This window comes from Triticum urartu, chromosome 4 (genome assembly GCF_003073215.2).
Source record: "Triticum urartu cultivar G1812 chromosome 4, Tu2.1, whole genome shotgun sequence".
Classification (NCBI taxonomy): domain Eukaryota; kingdom Viridiplantae; phylum Streptophyta; class Magnoliopsida; order Poales; family Poaceae; genus Triticum; species Triticum urartu.
In genome coordinates this window covers 130,203,668-130,222,812 of record NC_053025.1, presented here as the reverse complement: position 1 = coordinate 130,222,812, position 19,145 = coordinate 130,203,668, and positions in this window count along the sequence as shown.

The window sequence follows — 19,145 nt, the reverse complement described above, 5'->3', positions numbered from 1 at the left end:
TGTCCTAGGCGCACAACACAAGGCCTAGCCATTGAAGGCCCAACCGCCTAGGAGACTCATGCGTTAAAAAGAAATTACTATTGTTAGTGATATATATGTTTAATATATACATAATTATTTTTATAATATTTGAAGGTTTTATGTTCATATCTTTAACGAGCTTAACAAGCTAAACGGGCCAGCTCGCGAGTTATATGAGTCGAGCCAATCTTGGATTTGAGCTCGTTATAATAACGAGTCGAGTCGAGTTAGCTCGTTAACGAAACGAGCTCTAGCGAGTCGAGTCGATCTGGCTCGACTCGGCTCGAATTCCAGCCCTATTCACCTCCGACTTGGATCCCGACGCCACGGGGACGAGGCGCCACCGAAGGGGTTGCGTCGCCAACCTGGAGTTGGGGCGACATATGGTGGTCACTGCGTCTAGCGAGGCCGTGATCACACGCCTCGCGCCACCAACCCCGTCGGATCTGAGTGTCATTTGTGCCAACACAATGGATTTCCACCGGATTGAGTCCGACCGCGGTCGAGCGCACTCCTCCGGGAGTGGAAGAGAGCCATGCTGACGGCAATCTCCTCCTCATCCCCGCATGGGACGAGGTTCTAATCGACAGATTGAGAGATCTCGAAGTCGGATCCGCTGCCAACACAATGGATTTCCACCGGATCGAGTCCGACCGCGGTCGAGCGCACTCCTCCGGGAGTGGAAGAGAGCCATGCTGACGGCAATCTCCTCCTCATCCCCACATGGGACGAGGTTCTAATCGACGGATTGAGAGATCTCGAAGTCGGATCCGCTGCCCGTCATGTCGGAGAAGGCCTGAAATCGCCGGAATGGAGCTTGGGGGCAGGGTGGAGTGGAGTGTCTAGGGTTTCGTTCGAGATGCGGATATGAACAAATATATGTGGGGTCGAGGCAGGCCAGCGTGGGCTGGATCCGACGTGGCGGACACGCCCAGGTGCGTCCGGATCTCCCCATATCTGCCCTAGATATGGGCTGGATACGAAGGGTGCCGCATGCCGGTTGGCCCAGACGTATAAGGTTATATGGGGGTGCCGCGTGAAGACAAGTTTAGTGCTAAAAGTTTACTTTTTCATATCACTCATTTTATTTTTCCAAAAGTTTCTTCACATGAATGTTTACAACCATGATAAATAGTCAAAGATGAATACACTTTTATTCGAAAAAAGGTATGTATATAATATTCTCCCATCAGAGGAGACACCATCGTCGAGGAAAGCATGACTATCTATATGTACCAGTTAGCCGACATTTTGATCTAACAAAAGGTAGTAACATGAAAAATAATTATGCCACACGGACAAACTAGCATATTAAAAAACATTACCAAAATAAGTAGCTACATTTTGTGCCGCCGGCTAATCAAACTAGAAAAATAATATAATAGTGCGCCACCAGGATAGGTTTGAAGTTTATACTTTGTCACACAGTTGTATCCTTGATTTAAGCTGGAGAGGCGCGGACGGCTTATTAACAGAAATGATTCTGATAACTATAACGATATGGTACACATTCTTTTAACACAGACGATCACAGATGCTCTCACACACACATATACATTCATCTTTATAAATGTACACACACATATCCTATCCCTTATGAGTATCTTGATGCTTCGCCGATACAATATTTTAGGATTGACGAAGTTATCATGTGACACATGTGGTAAGCAATTCAAACAATTTATAAAAAAGATTGACGAAGTCATTATAGACGTCTCATAGTCGACGAAAGATTTCCTCTCTCTGAATGAATATTGTCGGAAAGCTTGAAATAAATACAGAAAATACGAGTACCAATGCCAAGTCTAGGATACATATGGTTGTATACACTTGGAAGTCTGAACAACTTTGAGCCCTTTGCTTGCACTTGCAGTGCAATGATGCAAGTATCACATGACCTGTCAAAGAGCGACGAACTAGCCCATCCTTTTGCACGAGTGTTTCTACTTGATATTGCTTCTTCGTGGACACTTAAACACCTCCTTGGCCGCCTTAATCTACCATTGTCACCTTATACCTCGTCAACACGTAGGGCGTTGACGCTAGACGTCAGCTCAATGTCACCTCATACCCCGCCAGGCAAGGCGTCGACGCTACGCGTCGGTCGCTGATCTTTCAAAAGATCAGCCAAGTCACGAGCGATTGGATCCATTGCGGGATAGCTGTCTGATCCAGCTCACGAGGTTTGCAATATGGGTCATGTTGTGCTTGGAGTTTTGCATCGTATGGGTCATATTGTGCTTGAGGATTTGCACAAGTGCTTCGCAACATGAGCCATGTTGAAAGGTGATGGGAATCATTGTATGGAAAACAAAAAAAAATCTACGCACACACAATGATCTCTTCATGGAGATGCATAGCAACAAGGGGGAGAGTGTGTCTACATACCCTCGTAGACCGTAAGCGGAAGCGTTTCACAACGCGGTTGATGTAGTCGAACTTCTTCTCACGTCAACAAGTACCGAACGCACGGCATCTACGCGTTCTGCACACGTTCAGCTCAGTGACATCCCTCTCCTTCTTGATCCAGAAAGACGCCGAGGTAGTAGATGAGTTTCGTCAGCACGACGGCGTGGTGACGGTGATGGTAAGTGATCTCCGCATGGCCTCGCCTAAGCACTACGAAAATATGATCGGAGGTGTAAATGGTGGAGGGGGGCGCCGCACACGGCTAACAATTGATCTGGTGTCTGCTAGGCACCCCCCTCCCACATATATATATAGGTGGGAGGGAGAGGGGAAGCTGCCAGGAGGCGCCCCAAGTAGGCCGAATCCTACTTGGGGTCCTCCCCAAGTGGCGCCCCCTGCCATATTTAACCGAGGGAGAAGGAAAGAGGGGGAGGGGAGGGAAGGAAGTGGGAATCCTAATCCACACTTTCCTTTCCCTTCTCCCCTTTTCTTCCCCTCCTTAGGCCGGCCCATATGGGGGGCGCACCAGCCCCTTGTGGCCAGTGTGTTTCCCCTCTTGGCTCATAAGGCCCATATCATTTGCCGGGGGTGCCCGGAACCCCTTCCGGTGATCCGATAAGTACCCAATACCACCACCCCCCCCCCCGAAACACTTCCGGTGTCTGAATACCCTCGTCTTATTTATATCAATCTTTACCTCTCGACCATTTCGAGACTCCTCGTCATGTCCGTGATCTCATCCGGGACTTCGAACAACATTCGGTTACCAAATCACATAACGCATATAACACTATATCGTCAACGAATGTTAAGCGTGCGAACCCTATGGGTTCGAGAACTATGTAGACATAACCGAGACACCTCTCCGGTCAATAACCAATAGAGGAATATGGATGCCCATATTGGCTCCTACATATTCTACGAAGATCTTTATTGGTCGAACAGTTATGACAATATACGTAATTCCCTTTGTCCATCGGTATGTTACTTGCCCGAGATTCGATCGTCGGTATCTTCATACCTAGTTCAATCTCGTTATCGGCAAGTCTGTTTACTCGTTCCGTAATACATCACCTTGTGACTAACTCCTTAGTCGTTTGCTTGCAAGCTTGTGATGTGTATTACCGAGAGGGCCCAGAGATACCTCTCCGATACTCGGAGTGACAAAACATAATCTCGATCTATGCCAACTCAACAAACACCTTCAGTAGATTTTTTTCTCGAATACGCTATTGTCAGCGTATCATTGCATTGATAGAGGGGTGAGAACATATAGAGTGGCATCGTGAGCACGTACACTACAAGGCGTGCACACGATACAAAGAAAACATTGAGTGGGTTGCTTAGCCCAGACAGTAGAAACTACGTTACAGGAATGATATTACTAAGTCCTTTGGCTCCTGCGTAGGCCCAGGAGCGGGCGTCATCCTAGATCGCCATCAGGAGGGAGGCGGAGGAGGGCGCGATCTTGTCGAAGATGACCACATTGGGATGACGCTAGAGGGACCAGGTTGTGAGCGCGGCAATAGTGGATAGCCCGCGCCATTTGTCCATGGTTATTGTATCGAGAGCCGAGCTGAGCTAGTTCAGAAAATCAAGAGCACCATCCGGCGCGGGGATCTCAGTGCAGCACCAGGAATGGACATCGTGCCAGATGGTGCGGGAGAAGACGCACCCAATCAAGAGGTGGTGTAGGCTCTCGTCATGCTGGGAGCATAGTACACAAGCTGGCTCGTGCGACAGACCACGTCTCTCGAGCCGGTCAGCTGTCCAACATCGACTAACGGAGGCGAGGTAGAGGAAGAACTTGACAGAGAGGGGGCCCCCTGATTTCCAAATGAGGCGCCAATGTTCAGAGGACGTAGAGCCGGTGAATAGGGCATTGTAGCAAGAGGAAGCGGAGTAAACTCCGTTCTCTGTCCACCGCCAAGCAATGGTGTCAGGTTCTTGGGATAGGGTGACGGCCTGCAGTCGACACCAGAGGTCAAAGTACTCGAGCGCAACAGCCGGACTGAGATGGCCATGAATGTCACTAATCCACATGCGATCTTGCAAGGCTGTAGCGACAGTGCGCGATCGGCGGCGCCGGCTAGGAACAAGGGTTGTAAGACTCGGGGTGAAGTCAACAATAGAGCAGCCATGGAGCCACTTGTCAATGCAGAAGAGGCAAGAAGTGTCATTGCCAAGAGACCAGGTCGTAGAGGCGCGAAAGAACCGTAGGGCCTCGGGGTCAGAGGGCGGCTGAAGATGGGACCAAGGGCGAGAGCTGTCCGAGGCATGTAGCCAAAGCCAGCGGACGTGAAGAGAGATGCTAGTGCGATGGAGATCACGAATTCCGAGCCCACCAAGCTCAATTGGATGGCAAACTCGTGCCCAGCTGACGAGACAGGAGCCAGCACGGGCATCATTACGTCCATGCCACAGAAAGTCATGAATGATCCGATTAGCTTTCTTGAGAAGGGGGAGAGACAGTGACATGGCCAGCAAGATGTGAACCAGCATGGCTGTGAGGACTTGTCCGACCAAGGCAAGCCATTCACCACGCGAGAGGAGTGCGGCTTTCCAAGTCGCCAATTTGTGGAGCAGCTTGTCGATGAGAGGTAGCAAGTGGGTGACGAGCACCTTGCAGAGGGAGAGGGGGAGGCCTAAGTATTGGATGGGGAAGGCCACGACCGGACAAGACAAGGAGGAACCCACAGCTTGAGAGACCTTGGGAGTGCATTGGATTGGTGCTGCCGAGCACTTGGTGAAGTTGGTGCGGAGCCCGGACATGGCCCCAAAGAAGTCGAGTAGGCTGCTAACAACAACAAGATCAGGGGGTTGGGTGGCAGAAAATGACCACGTCATCCGCAAAGAGGGAGATACTAGAGGTAGCCAGCCGGCCAGTTAGTCCCCGGATGATGCCCTTGGTCACCGCGTGCTGCAAGAGCGAGTTGAGAGCATCGATCACGAGGACGAAGAGCATCGGTGAAACAGGGTCGCCCTGTCGAAGGCCTTGGCAGTGTGCAATGGGAGGGCCCGAAATGCCATTGATCAACACTCGAGTGGAGGCCGTGGATATAAGGATGGACACCCACTCGTGTCACCTGGGTCTGAAGCCAAGATGCTCAAGGACCTAGAGAAGAAACGGCCATGAAACAGAGTCAAAGGCGCAGACTATGTCCAATTTGAGGAGGACTCGTGGTAGCCGGGGCCGGTGAAGTTGCCACGCTGTTTGCTGAACAAGAATGAAGTTGTCATGCACGCTCCTACACGCTATGAATGCACTTTGGTTGGAGGAGACCATCTCGCCGAGTCTAGGAGCCAACCGCAAGGAGAGAACCTTGGCAAATAGCTTAGCAACAATGTGGATGAGGCTGATGGGGCGGTAGTCAAATAAGGTGGCTGCGTCCGGCCTCTTGGGGATCAAAGTGATCAGAGCCTCATTAAGCCTCTGGAAGGCTTGTCCATTGAGGGTGTATTGCTTGTCGAAGACGGCGCAGAGGTCATGTTTGATGATATCCCAGCAAGAATGGAGGAATTCCACGATGAACCCATCCGGGCCTGGTGCCTTGCCGAAAGGAAGCTTTTTGATAGCCTCCCAAATCTAGTCGGAGGTGAACGGGACCTCAAGCTCGGCCAAGTGGAAGGAGGGATGATCAATGGCCTGGAGATCGAGCATGGCGGTGCGTCCATCCCGAGAGCCAAGGATAGTGGAGAAGTGGTCAAACGCAGCGCGGGCGAGGTCGGTCTCTCCAGAGACCCGCTGTCCATTGATAGTGAGATCAAGGATCGTATTATTTTTTTCACGGTGTGATGCATGGATCTTGGATAAGGCCGAAGAAGTTTCTCCTTCCTTGAGCCAGCGGAGACAGGGCCGCTGGCGAGCAATGGAGCGGTGAAGGGATGCGAGGTTGAGGTATTTGCGCTTAAGCTCGCGTCGAAGCCAGGCTTCGGCGGTAGGAAGAGGCCTCGAATCTTGGGCAACATCAAATCGCGTGATGAGCTCGCGGGCGACGCCGAGTTGGGTGTAGATGCTATTGGCGGTCCGTGAGCTCCACCTCTGACGACTGCGAGCCGTGGCTTTCAAGCGCGCGAAGAAACACCGAAAGGGGTCCGGGTCAGGAGCCACCGAAGTACAAGCCTCCTCGATAGTGTGATGTAATCCATCCAAACCCGCCCAAAAATTTTGGAAGTGAAAGCGTCTGCCTCCGGGAGAGCGGACGATGCAGTCGATGAGCAGCGGACAGTGGTCGGAGGCCGCAGAAGAAAGGCATCGCAGAAGGCATTGGGGATGTGCTGTCTCCCAGGAGGGGGTGCATAGGACACAGTCATTCCGAACAAGGGTGGGGTTCGCTTGCTCATTGGACCAAGTATAACGTCGGCCATGCATGTAAATGTCGTATAGGCCATGATCGGAGATGAAGCGATGAAAGCGGTTCATCGTTCTACGGGAAACACGATCATTATTCTTGTCGGCCATCGAGGTTATCATGTTGAAGTCTCCTCCTAGTAGCCAGGGGTCGGAGATGCTGGATCGGAGGTCTTGAAGCTCGGTAAGGAAAGCAAGCTTCGCGTCTTCTCCCTGGGGGCCATAGACGCTAGTGATCCACTAGTGTGGCCCGCCCAAGGTAGGAGTCACAACCGCGGAAACATGGTGATCGCCAAGCATAGGGTTAGAGAGGGAGATCTGGCTAATTTTCCAGGCAAGGATGATGCCGTCTCGGGTATCGGTCGCCGGGAGGAAGTAGAACCCATCAAATAAGCTGCCAAGAGTCTCGAGGACAAGGGCCGACGAAACCATCGAAAGCTTGGTCTCTTGCAAACACACCACGGAGGGTGACGCGGAGTTAATAACAGTGCGAACAACAACACGCTTGGCCCGGCTATTGAGGCCGCGGACATTCCAAAAAATTATCTTGAGGTTTACATCCATGGGAGAAGGTTGGTACGCGGGAGAAAGGCCCAATAAGCCTCAATCATGCCAAGACTCGGCACAACTGGGAGGAGTGGGGGGCTAGGCCGTCGATGACCCCTGGGGGAGATGCCACCCATAGAAATCTACAAAGACGCAAACCACCTCGGTCGCAAGGGGGCGCTCAAAAAGCTTGTAATACCGTTCCAAGATGGCATCCGACACTAGCTCGTCATCCTTCAAGAGGCCCAAGCGGAGAAGTAGAACACGCTTGGCTTTCGCCTCGGAGTCCAGTCCACGATCTGTCTTTGCGATCCGCACACTGCGTTGGGGTGTGAAGTTGGGGGGCACAACACACCTTCCCCGTCGCGGCGTGGGAGTGGGCAGAATAGGATCAACGGCAGTGCTGATCGAGTCCAAGAATCCTTGCAGGGGAGCAACGTGAGCAGTCGTACGTTGCATGGCTGTTGTGACGCCCGGATAATTAGGCTACAGTAATCCCACGTAATGTCGCCACGTCACCTTGGTTACTATTGCTAATCTTGCGCTAGATCAAAACCGGTCCAAAATTCAAATTCAAAGTTTGGTAAATAATAAAAGTTTTCAAACATTAAAATAAAAATGTTCGGTAAGTGCCAAATATTATATAGGTAATTGTTATGAAGAAAACCACATTTTTATAAAAGGTTTAAATGCACTTAAGTAACTAAAATAGTAGGTAAAACAAATAAGCAAATGCGTTTTGGATTTTATAAAATAATATACTATTTTGTTCAGGGATAAAACCTTTTGTGGTAGTAGTTATAATTGTAACTCTATTTTAGGTAGGGTTTCACTTTTTGTAAAACTGTAAGATATAAAACAGAAAAGGGAAATAAATAAAAAAAAGAAAATATAAAAAAACAGAAAAGAAAACAAAAAAAGGAAAAGAAAAAGAAGAACCCCCCCACGCTGGGCCACGGCCCAGCAGGCCATCGGGCCGCCAGGCCGGCCCAGCCGCACCCCGCACCCTCCCCCATATCCACCCCACTGGGGGAAAACCCTAACCACCCACCCCCACTTTTCCCCACTCGCTCCCCGCACGCCTCTCTCCCCTTCCCCGCCTGGATCGGGGCAGAGGGCCCCGATCCCTTCGCCTGGCCGCCGCCGCTGCCCAGTGCCTCTGGCCACCCCCCTCGCCGGCGCCCGCCTCCCCATCTTCCCCCGCATGGCGCCCGCCCCACCTCGACCCGAGCTAGATCGGATCAATCCCGCTGCTCGACGCCCGACGCCGCCCCGCTGCTCGACGCCGGAGCCTCCTCGCCGGACTGCCTCCCCATCGCGCGCCGTCCACGTCTTCCTCCCCGAGCCCCACTGTCCGTGCCCTACTCCTCCCCTGTGAGCTCCCCTCCCTCCTCTCTCTGCCGTGGCCACGCCCTCTCCCCTCACGCTCGGCTCCATCCCGCGCCGCCTCGGAGCCGCTCACGCCAACCGCTACCGAGCTCCACTGCCGCTGTCGCTGTTGCTCCGCTCACCGGCCGCGAGCGCTGCCCCGGGAGCCGCCTACGCCCAGCCACCATCGCCTCTGTCCCGCAGCGCCTGGCCGCGCCCACCAGAGCCGCCGTCGTCTGGGGCCGCCCCTACTCCGGCGCCGTCCTCGCCCGGCCGTGCCACCGCGCCCGCTCTGCACCGCGGCTCGCTGCTCGCGCCCCCCCTCCTGACTCTTCGCTGCCTGCGCCGTGCCGTCTGCTTCGCGCCCCGGCCGCCGCCCCACTGCTGACCACCGGCCTGCGCTACGCCACCGCGCTGACCCCTTGCCGTGCCCACTTGCTCCCCTCGCACCGCCCTCTCTCCGCGCCCAGCGCGACCCTGCACGCGCCCCTGCCCTCCCGCGCGGCCGCCGTACTCGCCGTGGCCGCGCTCCGGCGACCACCCCGCCTCTGCAGCCTTGCCTGCAACCCCCTGTTGGCTCGGGTGTGCGGGCACCCGGCACCCGCCCCGTATCCACTGCCCAGAACCCGCTATGGACTCCACTGGTCACAGACACGGGGGCCCCACCCCACAGAACGTTTTTTTAAGAGAGAAAATAATTAAGATAAAAACAATTAATTTAATTAATTAATTAAATTAACTTAATTAATCCTGCTTAATTAACCAAATTAGCTAATTAACTTAATTAACTATCCTTAATTATCTAAAACAGTCAATGACATGCGGGACCCACGTGCCAGTTTGACCAAGTCAACTGACTGTTGACTGCTGACATCACCCTGATGTCATGCTGACATCATAATGGCATTTCCTAATTAAATTAATTCTGATAATTCTAAAAATGAATTAAAACTTTGAAAAATAATATATAATAAACCGTAGCTCGGATGGAAAAACTTTGTACATGAAAGTTGCTCAGAATGACGAGACGAACCCGGATACGCAACCCGTTCGTCCGCCACGCATCTCTAGCATAGCAAACATGCAACTTTCCCCCTCCGGTTCATCTGTCCGAAAACGCGGAACACCGGGAATACGTTCCTGGATGTTTTCCCCCTTCACCGGTACCACCTCGTACCGCGTTAGGGCACACCTAGCATCACGCTTTGCTATGTCATGCATCGTCATGCATTTGTTTGCATTATATTTATTGTTTCTTCCCCCTCTTCTCTCGCTAGACACCGAGACCGACGCCGCTGCTACCCAGTACGACTACGGTGTTGACGACCACTCTCTCTTGCCAGAGCAACCAGGCAAGCCCCCCCCCCCCCTTGATCACCAGATATTGCCTACTCTTCTCTCTACTTCTTGCATTAGAGTAGTGTAGCATGTTACTGCTTTCCTATCATCCTATCCTGATGCATAGCCTGTCCTTGCTACTACTGCTGTTACCTTTACCTGCAATCCTAATGCTTAGTATAGGATGCTAGTTTATCATCAGTGTCCCTACATTCTTGTCCGTCTGCCATGCTATACTATCGGGCCGTGATCACTCGGGAGGTGATCACGGGTATATACTATATACTTTATACATGATACATGTGATGACCAAAGTCGGGTTGGCTCGAGGAGTACCCGCAGTTGATTCACGAATTGGGGGCTGGAAGGACATACTTTCCCGACGGCCCTCTGTGTGGATCTTTGTGGCGAAGCGACAGGGCAGGTTGAGACCACCTAGGAGAGAGGTGGGCCTAGCCCTGGTCGGCGTTCGCGGTTATTTCAAAATAACACGCTTAACGAGATCTTAGTATTTGATCTGAGTCTAGCTACTGGCCTATATGCACTAACCATCTACACGGGGACAGTTATGGGCACTCGACGTCGTGGTATCAGCCGAAGCCTTCGTGACGTCAGCGACTGAGTGGCGCGCGCCGGATTGGACCGTAAGCCTGCTCTTGTATTAAGGGGGCTAGTTCTGCTTCCGGCCGCGTACGCAACGTGCAGGTGTGCAATGGGCGATGGGCCCAGACCCCTGCACCATAGGATTTAGACCGGCGTGCTGACCTCTCTGTTGTGCCTAGGTAGGGCTGCGACGTGTTGATCTTCCGAGGCCGGGCATGACCCAGAAAAGTGTGTCCGGCCAAATGGGATCGAGCGTGTTGGGTTATGTGGTGCACCCCTGCAGGGAAGTTAATCTATTCGAATAGCCGTGATCTTCGGTAACAGGACGACTTGGAGTTGTACCTTGACCTTATGACAACTAGAACCGGATACTTAATAAAACACACCCTTCCAAGTGCCAGATACAATCGGTGATCGCTCTCTCACAGGGCGACGAGGAGAGGATCATCGGTTAGGATTCTATACGATGCTACTTGGAGGACTTCAGTCTACTCTCTTCTACATGCTGCAAGATGGAGGCTGCCAGAAGCGTAGTCTTCGATAGGATTAGCTATCCCCCTCTTATTCTGGCATTCTGCAGTTCAGTCCACCGATATGGCCTTTACACATATACCCATGCATATGTAGTGTAGCTCCTTGCTTGCGAGTACTTTGGATGAGTACTCACGGTTGCTTCTCCTTCTTTTCCTTCTATCCCTTCTATCTGGTTGTCGCAACCAGATGTTGGAGCCCAGGATCCAGACGCCACCGTCGATGACGACTCCTACTACACCGGAGGTGCCTACTACTACGTGTTGCCCGCTGACGACGACCAGGAGTAGTTAGGAGGATCCCAGGCAGGAGGCCTACGCCTCTTTCGATCTGTATCCCAGTTTGTGCTAGCCTTCTTAAGGCAAGCTTGTTTAACTTATGTCTGTACTCAGATATTGTTGCTTCCGCTGACTCGTCTATGATCGAGCTCTTGTATTCGAGCCTTCGAGGCCCCTGGCTTGTAATATGATGCTTGTATGACTTATTTTATTTGTAGAATTGTGTTGTGATATCTTCCCGTGAGTCCCTGATCTTGATCGTACACGTTTGCGTGTATGATTAGTGTACGGTCAAGTCGGGGACGTCACAAGTTGGTATCAGAGCCGACTTCCTGTAGGAATCCCCCTTCCAAACTCCTTGGACGAAGTTGAGTCTAGTGACTGAAAAACTTTTACTAACATGGCTATGTGCCTTACGGGCCCACGTCGCCATTTGAGTCTAGTGACTGAAAAACTCCAGTCTGCACGGGCCCGGAGACAGGATCCGAAAGACAGGCAGTCTCGGGGACCGGGGGAATCACGTCCGGTACCGCAGACTGGGCAGGTGGGGATTTCTCAGGATCCCCGGATGGCCCGGCTGCCGACAGAGCCAGATTGGCTGGTGTCGTTGCCCGGGAAGCTTCCGGAACCGCGGGAGGGTCACGTGGCACGCGCGGACTGGGGGGCGCCCGCGCAGGGGAGGGGGGAGGTGGGTCTAGCTGCAAAATTTGAACTGGCTCGGCCGAAGGGGCCCCACGCTCGGTCGTTGCATGGTCAAAAAGCAGGGTGGGCCTGTTGGGCAATGTAGTAATTTCAAAAAAATTCCTACGCACACGCAAGATCATGGTGATGCATAGCAACGAGAGGGTAGAGTGTGATCTACATACCCTTGTAGACCGACAGCGGAAGCGTTAGCACAACGCGGTTGATGTAGTCGTACGTCTTCACGGCCCGACCGATCAAGCACCGAAACTACGGCACCTTCGAGTTCTAGCACACATTCAGCTCGATGACGATCCCCGGACTCCGATCCAGCAAAGTGTTGGGGAAGAGTTCCGTCAGCACGACGGCGTGGTGACGATCTTGATGTACTACCGTCGCAGGGCTTGGCCTAAGCACCGCTACAATATTATCGAGGACTATGGTGGAAGGGGGCACCGCACACGGTTAAGAATATGATCACGTGGATCAACTTGTGTGTCTAGGGGTGCCCCCTGCCCCCGTATATAAAGGATCAAAGGGGGGGTGTGGCCGGCCAGGAGGAGGGCACGCCAGGAGGAGTCCTACTCCCACCGGGAGTAGGATTCCCCCCCTTTCCTAGTTGGAATAGGATTCGGGAGGGGGAAAGAGGAGAGAGAGAAGGAAGGGGGGGGGGCGCCGCCCCCCTCTCCTTATCCTATTCGGACTAGGGGGGACGGGCGTGCGGCCCAGCCCTGGCCACATCTCCTCTCTTCCACTAAAGCCCACTAAGGCCCATATACCTCCCGGGGGGTTCCGGTAACCTCCCGGTACTCCGGTAAAATCCCGATTTCACCCGGAACACTTCCGATATCCAAATATAGGCTTCCAATATATCAATCTTTATGTCTCGACCATTTCGAGACTCCTCGTCATGTCCGTGATCACATCCGGGACTCCGAACAAACTTCGGTACATCAAAATGCATAAACTCATAATATAACGATCATCGAAACCTTAAGTGTGCGGACCCTACGGGTTCGAGAACAATGTAGACATAACCGAGACAAGTCTCCGGTCAATAACCAATAGCGGAACCTGGATGCTCATATTGGCTCCTACATATTCTACGAAGATCTTTTATCGGTCAGACCGCATAACAACATACGTTGTTCCCTTTGTCATCGGTATGTTACTTGCCCGAGATTCGATCATCGGTATCTCAATACCTAGTTCAATCTCGTTACCGGCAAGTCTCTTTACTCATTCCGTAATACATCATCTCACAACTAACTCATTAGTTGCAATGCTTGCAAGGCTTATGTGATGTGCATTACTGAGAGGGCCCAGAGATACCTCTCCGACAATCGGAGTGACAAATCCTAATCTCGAAATACGCCAACCCAACATGTACCTTTGGAGACACCTGTAGAGGACCTTTATAATCACCCAGTTACGTTGTGACGTTTGGTAGCACACAAAGTGTTCCTCCGGCAAACGGGAGTTGCATAATCTCATAGTCATAGGAACATGTATAAGTCATGAAGAAAGCAATAGCAACATACTAAACGATCGGGTGCTAAGCTAATGGAATGGGTCATGTCAATCAGATCATTCACCTAATGATGTGATCCCGTTAATCAAATAACAACTCTTTGTCCATGGTTAGGAAACATAACCATCTTTGATTAACGAGCTAGTCAAGTAGAGGCATACTAGTGACACTCTGTTTGTCTATGTATTCACACATGTATTATGTTTCCGGTTAATACAATTCTAGCATGAATAATAAACATTTATCATGATATAAGGAAATAAATAATAACTTTATTATTGCCTCTAGGGCATATTTCCTTCAGTCTCCCACTTGCACTAGAGTCAATAATCTAGATTACACAGTAATGATTCTAACACCCATGGAGCCTTGGTGCTGATCATGTTTTTCTCGTGGAAGAGGCTTAGTCAACGGGTCTGCTACATTCAGATCCGTATGTATCTTGCAAATCTCTATGTCTCCCACCTGGACTAGATCCCGGATGGAATTGAAGCGTCTCTTGATGTGCTTGGTTCTCTTGTGAAATCTGGATTCCTTTGCCAAGGCAATTGCACCAGCATTGTCACAAAAGATTTTCATTGGACCCGATGCACTAGGTATGACACCTAGATCGGATATGAACTCCTTCATCCAGACTCCTTCATTTGCTGCTTCCGAAGTAGCTATGTATTCCGCTTCACACATAGATCCCGCCACGACGCTTTGTTTAGAACTGCTCCAACTGACAGCTCCACTGTTTAATGTAAACACGTATCCGATTTGTGATTTAGAATCGTCCGGATCAGTGTCAAAGCTCGCATCAACGTAACCATTTACGATGATCTCTTTGTCACCTCCATAAACGATAAACATATCCTTAGTCCTTTTCAGGTATTTCAGGATGTTCTTGACCGCTGTCTAGTGATCCACTCCTGGATTACTTTGGTACCTCCCTGCTAGACTTATAGCAAGGCACACATCAGGTCTGGTACACAGCATTGCATACATGATAGTGCCTACGGCTGAAGCATAGGGAACATCTTTCATTTTATCTCTATCTTCTGCAGTGGTCGGGCATTGAGTCTTACTCAACTTCACACCTTGTAACACAGGCAAGAACCCTTTCTTTGCTTGATCCATTTTGAACTTCTTCAAAACTTTGTCAAGGTATGTGCTTTGTGAAAGTCCAATTAAGCATCTTGATCTATCTCTATAGATCTTAATGCCTAATATGTAAGCAGTTTCACCGAGGTCTTTCATTGAAAAACTTTTATTCAAGTATCCCATTATGCTATCCAGAAATTCTATATCATTTCCAATTAGTAATATGTCGTCCACATATAATATCAGAAATGCTACAGAGCTCCCACTCACTTTCTTGTAAATACAGGCTTCTCCAAAAGTCTGTATAAAACCAAATGCTTTGATCACACTATCAAAGTGTTTATTCCAACTCCGAGAGGCTTGCACCAGTCCATAAATGGATCGCTGGAGCTTGCACACTTTGTTAGCTCCCTTTGGATCGACAAAACCTTCTGGTTGCATCATATACAACTCTTCTTCCAGAAATCCATTCAGGAATGCAGTTTTGACATCCATCTGCCAAATTTCATAATCATAAAATGCGGCAATTGCTAACATGATTCGGACAGACTTAAGCATCGCTATGGGTGAGAAGGTCTCATCGTAGTCAATCCCTTGAACTTGCTGAAAACCTTTTGCGACAAGTCGAGCTTTGTAGACAGTAATATTACCATCAGCGTCAGTCTTCTTCTTGAAGATCCATTTATTCTCAATTGCTTGCCGATCATTGGGCAAGTCAACCAAAGTCCATACTTTGTTCTCATACATGGATCCCATCTCAGATTTCATGGCTTCAAGCCATTTTACGGAATCTGGGCTCACCATCGCTTCTTCATAGTTCGTAGGTTCATCATGATCTAGTAGCATGACTTCCAGAACAGGATTACCGTACCACTCTAGCGCGGATCTCACTCTGGTTGATCTACGAGGTTCAGTAGTATCTTGTTCTGAAGTTTCATGATCATTATCATTAGCTTCCTCACTAATTGGTGTAGGTGTCGCAGAAACAGGTTTCTGTGATGTACTACTTTCCAATAAGGGAGTAGGTACAGTTACCTCGTCAAGTTCTACTTTCCTCCCACTCACTTCTTTCGAGAGAAACTCCTTCTCCAGAAAGTTTCCGAATTTAGCAGTCTTACCTTCGGATCTGTGATAGAAGGTGTATCCAATAGTTTCCTTTGGATATCCTATGAAGACACATTTCTCTGATTTGGGTTTGAGCTTATCAGGTTGAAGCTTTTTCACATAAGCATCGCAGCCCCAAACTTTCAGAAACGACAACTTTGGTTTCTTGCCAAACCACAGTTCATAAGGCGTCGTCTCAACGGATTTTGATGGTGCCCTATTTAACGTGAATGCGGCCATCTCTAGAGCGTATCCCCAAAACGATAGCGGTAAATCAGTAAGAGACATCATAGATCGCATCATATCTAGTAAAGTACGATTACGACGTTCGGACACACCATTACGCTATGGTGTTCCGGGTGGCGTGAGTTGCGAAATTATTCCACATTGTTTCAAATGTATACCAAACTCGTAACTCAAATATTCTCCTCCACGATCAGATCGTAGGAATTTTATTTTCTTGTTACGATGATTTTCAACTTCACTCTGAAATTCTCAGAACTTTTCAAACGTTTCAGACTTGTGTTTCATTAAGTAGATATACCCATATCTGCTTAAGTCATCTCTGAAGGTGAGAAAATAACGATATCCGCCACGAGCCTCAACATTCATCGGACCACATACATCTATATGTATGATTTCCAACAAATCTGTTGCTCTCTCCATAGTACCGGAGAACGGTGTTTTTGTCATCTTACCCATAAGGCACGGTTCGCAAGTACCAAGTGATTCATAATCAAGTGGTTCCAAAAGCCCATCAGTATGGAGTTTCTTCATGCGCTTTATACCGATATGACCCAAACGGCAGTGCCACAAATAAGTTGCACTATCATTATCAACTCTGCATCTTTTGGCTTCAACACTATGAATATGTGTGTCACTACCATCGAGATTTAATAAGAATAGACCACTCTTTAAGGGTGCACGACCATAAAAGATATTACTCATGTAAATAGAACAACCATTATTCTCTGATTTAAATGAATAACCGTCTCGCATCAAACAAGATCCAGATATAATGTTCATGCTTAACGCTGGCACCAAATAACAATTATTTAGGTCTAATACTAATCCCGAAGGTAGATGTAGAGGTAGCGTGCCGACTGCGATCACATCGACTTTGGAACCATTTCCCACGCGCATCGTCACCTCGTCCTTAGGCAATCTTCGCTTAATCCGTAGTCCCTGTTTCGAGTTGCAAATATTAGCAACAGAACCAGTATCAAATACCCAGGTGCTACTGCGAGCATTAGTAAGGTACACATCAATAACATGTATATCACATATACCTTTGTTCACCTTGCCATCCTTCTTATCCGCCAAATACTTGGGGCAGTTCCGCTTCCAGTGACCAGTCTGCTTGCAGTAGAAGCACTCAGTTTCAGGCTTAGGTCCAGGTTTGGGTTTCTTCTCTTGAGTAGCAACTTGCTTGCTGTTCTTTTTTAAGTTCCCCTTCTTCTTCCCTTTGCCCTTTTTCTTGAAACTAGTGGTCTTGTTGACCATCAACACTTGATGCTCCTTCTTGATTTCTACCTCCGCAGCTTTCAGCATTGCGAAGAGCTCGGGAATAGTCTTATTCATCCCTTGCATATTATAGTTCATCACGAAGCTCTTGTAGCTTGGTGGCAGTGATTAGAGAATTCTGTCAATGACGCAATCATCTGGAAGATTAACTCCCAATTGAATCAAGTGATTATTATACCCAGACATTTTGAGTATATGCTCACTGACAGAACTGTTCTCCTCCATATTGCAGCTATAGAACTTATTGGAGACTTCATATCTCTCAATCCGGGCATTTGCTTGAAATATTAACTTCAACTCCTGGAACATCTTATATGCTCCATGACGTTCAAAATGTCGTTGAAGTCCCGATTCTAAGCCGTAAAGCATGGCACACTGAACTATCGAGTAGTCATCAGCTTTGCTCTGCCAGACGTTCATAACATCTGGTGTTACTCCAGCAGCAGGCTTGGCACCCAGCGGTGCTTCTAGGATGTAATTCTTCTGTGCAGCAATGAGGATAATCCTCAAGTTATGGACCCAGTCCGTGTAATTGCTACCATCATCTTTCAACTTTGCTTTCTCAAGGAACGCATTAAAATTCAACGGAACAACAGCACGGGCCATCTATCTACAATCAAACATAAATAAGCAAGATACTATCAGGTACTAAGTTCATGATAAATTTAGGTTCAATTAATCATATTACTTAAAGAACTCCCACTTAGATAGACATCCCTCTAATCCTCTAAGTGATTACGTGATCCAAATCAACTAAACCATGTCCGATCATCACGTGAGATGGAGTAGTTTCATTGGTGAACATCACTATGTTGATCATATCTACTGTATGATTCACGCTCGACCTTTCGGTCTCCGTGTTCCGAGGCCATATCTGTATATGCTTGGCTCGTCAAGTATAACCTGAGTATTCCGCGTGTGCGACTGTTTTGCACCCGTTGTATTTGAACGTAGAGCCTATCACACCCGATCATCACGTGGTGTCTCAGCACGAAGAACTTTCACAATGGTGCATACTCAGGGAGAACACTTCTTGATAATTAGTGAGAGATCATCTTATAATGCTACCGTCAATCAAAGCAAGATAAGATGCATAAAAGATAAACATCACATGCAATCAATATAAGTGATATGATATGGCCATCATCATCTTGTGCTTGTGATCTCCATCTTCGAAGCACCGTCATGATCACCATCGTCACCGGCGCGACACCTTGATCTCCATCGTAGCATCGTTGTCGTCTCGCCAATCTTATGCTTCCACGACTATCGCTACCGCTTAGTGATAAAGTAAAGTATTACAGCGCGATTGCATTGCATACAATAAAGCGACAACCATATGGCGCCTGCCAGTTGCCGATAACTCGGTTACAAAACATGATCATGTCATACAATAAAATTTAGCATCATGTCTTGACCATATCACATCACAACATGCCCTGCAAAAACAAGTTAGACGTCCTCTACTTTGTTGTTGCAAGTTTTACGTGGCTGCTACGGGCTTAAGCAAGAACCAATCTTACCTACGCATCAAAACCACAACGATAGTTTGTCAAGTTGGTGCTGTTTTAACCTTCGCAAGGACCGGGCGTAGCCACACTCGGTTCAACTAAAGTTGGAGAAACTGTCACCCGCTAGCCACCTTTGTGCAAAGCACGTCGGGAGAACCGGTCTCGCGTAAGCGTATGCGTAATGTCGGTCGGGGACACTTCGTCCAACAATACCGCCGAACCAAAGTATGACATGCTGGTAAGCAGTATGACTTATATCGCCCACA